Genomic DNA, 10,979 nt, shown 5'->3' with positions numbered 1-10,979 from the left:
TCACAATGTTATCCCTCATGGCATATTGTAAAATAGAGAGACCAACGATTTAAATGGAAAAAATTATAGGAATTAGTCCTATAGCAATAAAAAATAAAGTAAACAAAATACAATGAAATTATAGTCTTTTCAGTTATTAAACACTCATTTTATTTACTTAAAATGAAGTATAAAAGTCAACTAAGACAAACTACTATAGTTTTAATTTAAAAAAAGGAATGTGAATCCACAAGTCGAACTTCATCATTAGAGTTGATAATTTAGGCTAAACTCATCGGACTAGTTCGAACCCTTCTAAAAAATTTAAAGTCAAACCCCAAAAAATATTAATTTTTTAATGTTTGAACTTATTCAGGCGGCTGAATAGGTTTAAAAAAATTCAGACCAAGCCCAAGTTCGAACTTACCCAAATACCTAAATAAAAAATAAATTTAAAAAAAATATAAAATATAATAAATACTAATTAATTATTTAAATTTTATGTCATTTTATATTAAAATATTATATATTTAAGTGCATTACTATGATTTTTTTATAAAAAATTAAAAATATTTATATGTTCATATTTTCATTATTTTAATCAATAAAACATTTTAAAATAATATTTAAAATATATTTTAATATTAATTTTTATATTTTAGGACCCAATTTTTTTAATTTTCTTTTGAGTCCTATACATCATTTACGTATCCAAAAAAATATATTTATATTTTTATAAAATAAGATAATTAATTTTAGAGTACAAATAAAAATAAAAAATAATTTTAAAAATAAAATTCACGCATGTACAATTTCTTACTCTACTATTAAATAAATTTAATAAATAGAATAATATTTTTTTAGATAACTATTTGATTATCATCTATACTAAATTTGGTTAAAAATTAAGAATAAACTATAGTAAAAACTCCTTACATATAAAGGTTAAACAACATAAAAGGTTAAAGAAAAAATAATTCCAAAAAATAATATTTTACTCATAATTAAATAATTTTATTTTATATAATATAATAATGGCGACTTTTTTCATATTCTTAAAAATAAAAAGTACAATTTATCTAAAAGTTATTAAAAATTGTAAGCTAATTAGGGCAATAATTTTAAGTTAGTAGTCTAACCATAATTGAATTGAGATCAAATTGATCATAATTAAAATAATTTAATTTAATTAAAATATATAAAATATTTATATATGACCATGATAAGAACAATATTTAAATAACTAATACATTAATTTACAAGTAAATGAAATATTCATGAATAAATCACATATAATACAACAAAATAGTAACAGAACTACTTAAAGTTGATAAGTTATTTTTTATTTTATTCTTTTAAAATTAAATAATATTTTATGCTTAATAAAATATTTTTAAAGATTAAAATTGGTTCATTCAAAAAATAAAGAAAAATATTTTTAAAATGTTTCGAGTATTAAGGCCGAGCTTAGCTATAAGGGCTTTTTAAAAGGGATAAGATATTTTAAACCCGATTTGAATAAGCCTGATTCAAATTGAACCTAACCCCGATAAACTCGGCACACCAAATTATTGGCTCTTCATCATCTCCATCCTCATCATCATCAAGCTAGTGATAATGGAGAATAATGTCATAGTAATTCTGCATGAATAAGGTTGGAATAAGAACTTTCACTCCAGTTTTTTATAATCCTAGGTGGCTGCCAACTTGGCGATCAAAATCAACTAATGGTCAATACTAACAACAAAAAAATTACCCTTTTTTTAAAAGTTATTCGGTGATATCATTTAAAAAAAGTTTAAAGTATCACAAGTCATTCATAAAAAAGTTTTGGAACATCTTTACTCTTCAATCTTAATATTTTTAATTTTAATTTGAAATAATAATTTGTTAACTTTTTTGTATATATATTTATTGAGCATTTGAGCTTTATGTATTTTTATACATTTTAATGTTGCTATCGGTCCCCACCAGGGGTGACGCTAAGACTTGTTCGTAAGGGAAAGAAGGACTCTGCTTTTCTCTTTTTTTTCTTTTTTTTCCTCCACTTTTCCAATCTTTCTCGTTCATATTATTTTATTAAATAATTTTTTTAATGGTAGAATTAATGAAGGAAGAAAATGGAAAAAATGGAGAAAAAAGGAGCGTGCTCTATCCCGTTGGCCAGAGATGTTGTCAGTGGTGCCGATGTATAATTTCTCCCGTTCTCTTAGAATGATAGGGCACATCACCAAACATTTTGGATACAACTTGCTCCAGTTATTATTATTTTTATCTGTAAATTTTTTTGAGTAAAAGGGAAATTTTTATCTGTAAATTCAATCTTCATTAAGCATCGCCATATACACGCGTAGTTTAATTTTTTTTTTTTTCAAAAAAATCACAACATTTATAAATGACAAATAATATAATTATGTGTTGGAAAAAAATTATATATATATATATATATTAATTATCTACTAAACAATGATGTACTTTTGATTATATGTTTTTAATGTTCCTTCTAACATACTCATACGTTAAAAAATATAAAATATTTTTAGTCTTTTAAGGTGTAATTATTGTCTTTTTTTTTAAAAAGTGTCCCTATTGATAATAACTTATATTTATTGTACGGTGTTTAATAGGGGTAAATATAAAAGATATGATTGATTGAAAAGTAAATAACTATTTTATTAAAAATGAGATTCGGTTAAAAATATTTTATATATATTTTTAAATGAAGGAAGTAATTTTCATGCAATTTTTTCTTAGTAATTCTCTACATCTTTCTATACACACACATATTTTTATTATTAGCATTTTTAACTTTATTTACTTTTTCTTTTTGCATAACTTTATTTTGTTCCTTCCATATTTCTCCACATATTTTAATAATATTTAAATAATAAAAAGTTAAGCGTTATCATCTCTCCTCCCAGCTGAAATATATCCAGTTTTCAGTTTTTAATTTCATGCAAATGCATGATCAAGGATCCATGGTAAGATGCATTCATGTCTCATTTGACTTGTTTAAGTCAACAAAGGCTTTTCCCTAAGATTGCAGGTACATTAATCACGATCACAACCAACAAACTGAACTTATTACGACAGGTTCATCAAAGATTAATTAAGGTAATCCCAAGTTAAGGGCTTAAACACATTAGCAGCGTCACACTCTATCTTCTCCAACTGTCTCTTCCGAAGGTGCATGTACACCACCCAGTCGCCATTCTCCTGCCGGGCTCGGCTCGGCATTACATAGCCGGCGACGCCACCCCACGGAAAATGGTACGACCCGAACACCGGCCTTCCCCACCCGAATTCCACCTTCGCTTCCGGGAACCTCTGCCCCGACGATACTACGAAAGCTGGTCCCATGTCATGTCTTTCTTCTCTCCTCCGTCTCGCCGCAATATATCCCGCCACCCCCGCACCAGGGCGGTGTGCCTCTACCCAATCTACAAGGCCCAAGAAATGCTCCTCCGTTGTCGCCGCCTCTAAAAAACTGATGAACTTCATCTGCCACCCAACTCAACGACTTCTCGACAGCTCCTCCACCGTTTTCTCGCCGTATGGTATCGAAATTATGTTCCAATATAGGAATTTAAAAGTGATGCTTTCTCTTTGTCGACCTGGTCATTGCTTAGTCTTTTTCTTCTTCCATCAACGACAATTCCCATTCTCGCAATGACCCTTTTGCCCTCGGCACTTGCGGCAATTATCTTCCACAAGAACGCACTGAAAGACTCGAGCTTGGTTCGCTTCATCATCCCATTGATTTTGCGTTTTGCAAGTGACTGAATGCGGTTGAGATCGTGTGCAGTGATGTAGTAGATCCGACTAATGAGACGGTCTGATGCGGATCCAGGTTCAGGTATCTTCGGAGGAGGCAGGTTGGAGGAGGCCACGTACATGTCGTGATGGAACGGTGGAAACAACCGGGACGCCGAGGGCTGAGCAGAGATCGTCGGAAACATGGTTGTGATGATAGAGAAGTGATTGTGGGCTTCGTGGGCTGGGCCAGCTGAGCCCATGTGACGAGGAACAAGTTGGCTGAGTAGGGCATCTGCAATGCGGTGATCGAAAGTGCATGCCACCACTAAACACCACACTTGAGAAATGTCACCTGCAGAAGCAAACATATGTAGTTTTGATATATGATTGATATTAAAATTAATGATTTAACTTTTTTTATTAAAAAGGACAAGTTAAACCTGGGGAAAAAAAAAAAGAAGAAAATTACATCACAAGTCGAACTAATACAGGTCCAGAGGCTAGCGGTATGCAAACAACCGAATTAAATTAAATTTGATTTATTTAATTTAAATGGTCGATTCAATTTTTTTATAAAAAAATCAGTTTGTATTGTCTGCTTCGGTCTGAAGAGGAAGAAAACATACAGGCTGAATTAATCAAAATAAAATAATAATTATCTATAACAATTATTTTTATTTTTGAAATTAAGCAGTGAAGGAGAGATAATAAAATAAAGAAACTTAGCCCAACCCATTTGGCCCATTTGGTATTCTCATTGGCTTACGTTACACTCCCAACAGTCAATTTCATTGCATTGCGGCGCCCCCAATGCTTCTTCATCACTCATTCCTCTTTTACTTCGTCCAAGCAAGGAGCCGCCCCTTCTTTTGCGATTTCTGCCTTCGTCTCAGCCAGTTCTTCTTCATTTCTTCTTCCCGTCGAGCTTTGTTGGTCGAGTCTCGAGTCGTCTCCTTCTCCCCTCTTCCTCCTCCTCTTAGTCCGTCGAACTATGTTCATTTCTACTCTGCTTTTGCAGGATTCCAGTGATTCCAATGCATCTTAAGAATTTCTTTCGTGCCAATGCTCTTTATTTCTATCTTTTGGCTGTCCTCTTTACCAGTCTGAAATTTGGATCCTTCGGCTCTTGATAATTTCTTTTTGAGAAAAAACGGTCCAATAACCAAAAATATCAAACCAAACTAAACCGTAAAACTTCGGTTCGATTTTGCTTAGGTTATTAAATTTGATTTGGCTTGTTTGGTTTGAAATATTAGTTTAAGGGGATATCTGGGGGTGCTTACCCCTGTATTTTTTAACTTCTTTTATACTCCTTTAATCTTAAATTATAAGACACTTTTAAAAAAATTATTTTAAAATATATAATATTTTGAATATATTAAAATTTCATTAAATGCTCTAATTTTAATATTATTTTTTTTTCTCTCTATAATTAATTCCATTACTTCTACTTCTCTTTTCATTATATTAAATGAGTATTTGTGAAAAGTTATATTTTTTATTTTGAAAAGATAAAATTGTTAGATGTATTTAATAAAGTTTATTAATATGTGAGATTTTATCTAAAAATGTCTTATAATTTGGAACGGAGGGAGTATTAATTTTTTCTTGTAAAAAATGGTAAAACTATTTTTAGTGGCTCATGTTTTATAAAATTTGAAATTTTCCCCCATGCATAAACTTCTAGATCCGTTTCCTGCTTGGCCCTTAACTTTGTATGGGCTTAGAGCTAACTTTGCCGACCTCAAGACTTTTTATATTTTCAATATTTTTTAATAATCACAGGAAATATTTGGTTAAAAAGTAAGGGTTAATGAGCATTATAAACTCTAAAGTATTATGTAAATAATGTTTTAGACCCTGAACTTTTAAAATGTATAAAGAGATCCTAAACTTCTAAATTCATAACAAATTACCTTCCGCTGTTAACTTATACTAACGTCATCATTGTTCACTTAGTGGGGCCCAATCAATATGCTAATGTGGCATTCTTTATTAATATGTCATTTGTTAATAAGAATTACAGACTCTTAATTATTGAGCCATCCTAAATCCTAAACTTTGAAATTCAAAGCAAATTATTCTCATTGTTTATGCGTAGAACGTGATTATTATGTAAATTAAATTAGCCTCAACGTGGTCCATTATGGTGAACACATCGTTGGCCACTTTTTTGTGAAATGACATTTTTTGGCCCTTTTTTGCAGTGTTTTTCAAATGATTAATATCTTATACCTTCATATATTCTATAGCTCTGATTTAATCTTATTTTAATAATATTTAGTTATTCAATGGTGAAAACTTAGAATTCTACTTGAAAAGAAATTAAGTATTAGAGAATTTTAAACCCAATTAACAGATTAATTAAAATCATCTAATATTTAAATTTCTTTTCAAATGAAATCTCAAGTTTTTAGTATTAAATAAATAAATATATTCAAAATGAGATTAAATTAGTGTTATAAAGTATGCCGAAGGATTATATGTCAATTGATTGGAAAACATTGAAAAAGGGGGCAAAAAGCCATTTCAGAAATTTTGGGTCATTAGCCACAATTAACAATGCATTCGTTGCAACCGACCATGCTGAAGTTAATTTGGTTTATGTAACAGTCAACATTTTACACATAAACGGGAGGATAATTTGCTCTAAATTTTAAGTTCAAATCTAAGATGCTACTCGCATAATAGTTTAGAATATATAATACTCATTAACAAATGATACATTGGTAAGAGACTACCATATTAACATTTTGACTGGATCCCATTAAGTGAACAATAACATCATTAAGAATAAGTTAACAATGGTGGTAATTTTCTATGAATTTACACATTATAAAAGTTAGGGTCCAAGGTGTGTTTTGCGTAATATTTCAAAGTTCATAATGTTCTTTAACCCAAAATATAATAACAGGAAATAAATTATAGATCTTATGAAATTTTTAATTCAAATCATAATTATAAACAAATTAAAGTATTAAATCATTGTCTAAAGGTAAATAAACTAAACAATTCTTCTCTAAATTTTAACAAGACAACAACAGCTAATTAAACATTAGCATAGCATCAGCATTATGTTTATCTCCTATTTCAAGTAATGAAATATTAAAATTCATATGCAAATTTCCAATTCAAATAATGAAATTTCAAGTTATATATGAGTTAGAAAATACTCTCTTGTCAAAAATATATTTTAAAGATATTAATAAACATAATATAAGTCAACTTATTATCTAAAATTTTAAAAAACAGAACTTAATGCAAAGTTCAATGTAAAAAAGATAATAACAAATAAATAGGCTAGATTATAATTTTGGTCCTCTAATTTATATTAGGTTTTAATTAGGTTCCTTAATTTTATAAACTATTTTTCAGTCCTCCAACCAAACACCAGTAGTTTTGAATGATTTTTTTTTGTGTCAATTATTATTTTTTTAAATTAAACTTAATATGTTAACATTTAAAAGTTTAACTTAAAAGGAATGAAAAAACACTATATAAAATTAAAGGACCAAAATATAGTATAAAGTTAAAAAATTAAAGGTATACTTTAATCCAAATAAATATTAGTAGTAGTATTAATAATGCCAATAACATAAGTAAAACTATGAATATTTAAAATAAATAAATAAAAGACCTAAATGACCCTTTAATAATTAAAGGTGTCCTTTTAAGCCCAGTTTAAAATTCAAATCTCGTTCCAACAATTATTGGACCCACCTTCTTAACTCTATACTATAATAATTTAGAATAAATGGCCAACTGGCCAAAAAATATTTTATACCCAAACATTATAGATCAGATTTTTTAAAATTTGAGAATGTAGTCAGTTTATATTGATATTTAAAAAGTTTATTATTAAAAATTTATAAGAAATTTATTATTAATATAGAATAGTATATTATTGGTAAATATAATAAATTGGCTATAATTCAAAATATAATAAATATTGTGCTTTTTGCTTAGTTTGATCTTACTATAACATGAGTTATATCTACAAAAACTTCAATAATTTATAGTAAGGGTCTAATTGCTCATCATCTTTAGATGAGATTTGGATCCTCCATATTAAACTTTTCAAATTAAAATTAATTATTTTTATTTAGGAAAATAGAAATTTGCAAAATTAAACTATAATTTTTTAATAAATATGTTTATCATTAATTTAGATAGTACATATTCAATCTAAATATTTCAATTTAATATTAAAATTTTTATAACTTTTATAAATTAACTATCAAACTGATGTACTCTGGACAATTCATATTGAATATTAATTTTTTTATTTTTACAAACACAATATTAAAAATAAAGATAATATCCTAACTTCACTTTAAAAATATTTTTAAGAAAACTATAAGTTAAAAGTTTCAAATCTATATTGTCCAAAGTAAATTTGAATAGTCAATTTTTAAAAATTTAAAAAAATTTAATATTAAATTTGGATAATCCAAATTAAATCTAGATTGCTCCACTTGGTGATAAGTAGATTTACAAAAATATTATAATTTATTAATTTTATATTGTAATAAATATAAAGCAAAAAATAAATTTAAAGGGGCAAAAGAGAAAATTGACCCCTAAAATATAGGCCTAGGAGTATCTTGGATCATAAATTCATTTTTTGGGTAGTGTTTCTCTTTAATTTTTAAAAACGCTAACTTTGACTGTTAATTAATTAAAAAATAATAAAAATGATCTAAAAAATTATTGAAAAGATCCAATAAAATGTTTTGATCTTTTTTTTTGTTCATTTTCTATAATTTCTGAGTTTTTTTGTGATTTTTTATCAACTAACGATTAACATTGATTGTATTGTTTTTAAAAATTGAGGGGAATATCAAAAGAAAAAAAATAAATTTAGTGTTATAAATTTACTGGACATATATTGTAGTAGTCAGTTTACTATTTTACCCAACTTAAAACTTTAAATCTGGACTCTTCAATTTAAATCCAAATGATTCAAATCTCATTAGGTAATTTGGAGCCTGGTGCTTATCTCCTGATGAGTATTGAAGATGAATCCTTATAATAATCACACGCGTTACTTGCATAAGCTTAAGTACTTACTCTTCACTGTAGAGAAAGATAAAATATAAAAAGGTGGGTCTCACCATATCTTTTAAAAAAAAAATATAATCAGGTCTCACATAAAAAAATTAATTATCACAAGATTTATTAATAATTAAATTAAATTATATTAACAATTGATTGTATGTTAATATAATTTAGTGATAATTAATAGATTTTGTGATAATTTATTTGTTTTGTAAGAGACTTTAATGTGCTTCTCTCTATCTTTTACTCATAGGTGCATGCCAGCAGTGACGAATAGAAACAAGTACAAGAAGGGCAAAATTGAAAATTATTTAAAATATGGGGACCAAAACACTAATTTTTACAATTTTAACCAAAAAAATAAAAAAAAATTCCCAAGGGTAGTAAAATTGTGAGGGGGCCAAGGATTCATCCCTGCATGCACGTGCATGTATACCCCTTTTCTAATGGACAAAAAGTTAAAATAGAAATAACAATGGTGATTACAGAAGTGACCTGAACAGCAAGGACGCTATGTTTCTTCTTGGGAACAAGCTTGCCTTCAATGGAATCGTCAGGGTTGTACAAGTCAAGGCATCTCAGTTCAACGTCGGCCACCGCCTCGATAAAACCAACTCCTTGGTTATTGTAGACAAGCTCCGGTTGTCCAATGGAGTTAACCACCAATTCACCGGCAAAGGCATAGAAGGAAACCAGAACCCTAGCCAAGCCCTTCTTCAGATCCCCCACCACGACGGCCGCAGCGGTGGCGGGTGGTTTATCGTAGCAAAAGAAGACGGCAACGTCCACCGGAGGGAGAAGGAGGTCGAGGTTGGAGAGTGGAAGCGAATGCTCTTGTAAGGGCAACAAAGCAGCCACTACCTCTTCATTCGTCACCCTCACTGCGAAGTTGTTCTCCTTACTGTAATCTTCTGTACTTTTCATTCTGGTTATGATAAATTAGGGCTTAAAGTAATCTCTGACGAAGGCTTTCTGGCTTTGAATTCAACTGGTTAAAGTTTCACGTATTTATAGGCATTTCACTATAGTGAGCGAGAGGATCGAGTGCCATTGAGTTGGTAATAATATCTTTATGGGGGTTGATGTCGAAAAAGGGAAACAACGAGAATTGGAAAAATGCCATTTGATGCTTTTTTATTTATAATTGATAAGATTGGGTGAGTTGGGTTCAGACTCATAAAAATTAAGATATACCTTCAAATTCAGTTTACAAAAATATTTATTAATAAAGTTCTCATATTGATAGTAAAATATGAACTCTCAATCTTTATTCGTGGGTAATGACCAAATCTTACCATGTGGATTTGGTTTTTGGTAACCAAATCTAGTAATAATTAAGTAATGTCTTCAAATAAAAATTAGGTTTTGGTAACCTTTTTGTGTCCTTTTTCTAATGGTGTATTTGGATTAATGAAAATTTAAATTTTAATTTAAACCAAATCCCTCATTTAAATACATAAAAAATTATAAATTTGAATTTGGTTCAAATCAAAATCTATTACAAATTATAATTTTTTTATAATTTTAAATTTTTTTATACTCTAGTCATTTAAAATTATAATCACTTTAAACATCTTATTCTCTTTATGTTTTTATTATTGATATTCTTTTGACTTTTGTATCTTTTCTTATTTCTTGTTAAATAAAAAAATAAAAATAAACTCATCATTTTTAATTTGTCAATTTCATTTCAAATATCAATTCATTACCTTTCTTCTTTTGAAAATTTTTAAATTACCCGAATAGAAAATTTTAAATACATAAATTTTAAATATAAAATTTAAAATATAAGATTTTAAATTTAAAATCCAAATCCAAATATATTAGTATAAACACTATCTTAAGGATATCAATAGGTAAATTGAAGAAAAGAAAAAGAAAATAAAAATAGAACAAGTCGAAAATAATGATGTTTAGTATAAAAATATAATAGAATGAAAGATGGTTTGATGGCTTTGTATTTAGATGAAAATAATGATGTGATAGAAATGATAGCATTTTATATATTATAAAACTCTTAGGATAAATAAATAAATAAATATGTTAATCATTATTAAACTATAAAACATAATTAAATTCTATCAAGTAAATAATTATTTTCAATTACCATTACCAATAAGAGATAATAAAAGAGGCAATTTTAACTACCAATAATAAAAATTAAATAAATTTTAATTTAAAAATTC

General features: G+C 27.9%; 1 pseudogene; it reads right to left on the bottom strand.

Annotated features, from left to right (window-relative positions):
• Positions 1-3,084: 3,084 nt before the first annotated feature.
• Positions 3,085-9,717, bottom strand: LOC129297535 (coniferyl alcohol acyltransferase-like; annotated as a pseudogene).
• Between the last annotated feature and the right edge of the window lie 1,262 nt (positions 9,718-10,979).

The sequence above is a fragment of the Prosopis cineraria genome, unplaced genomic scaffold (genome assembly GCF_029017545.1).
Source record: "Prosopis cineraria cultivar Desert tree isolate PC_DT_omini unplaced genomic scaffold, ASM2901754v1 PC549, whole genome shotgun sequence".
Classification (NCBI taxonomy): domain Eukaryota; kingdom Viridiplantae; phylum Streptophyta; class Magnoliopsida; order Fabales; family Fabaceae; genus Prosopis; species Prosopis cineraria.
Note: the sequence above shows the minus strand (reverse complement) of the source record. Positions and strands in the feature narration are given on the sequence as shown.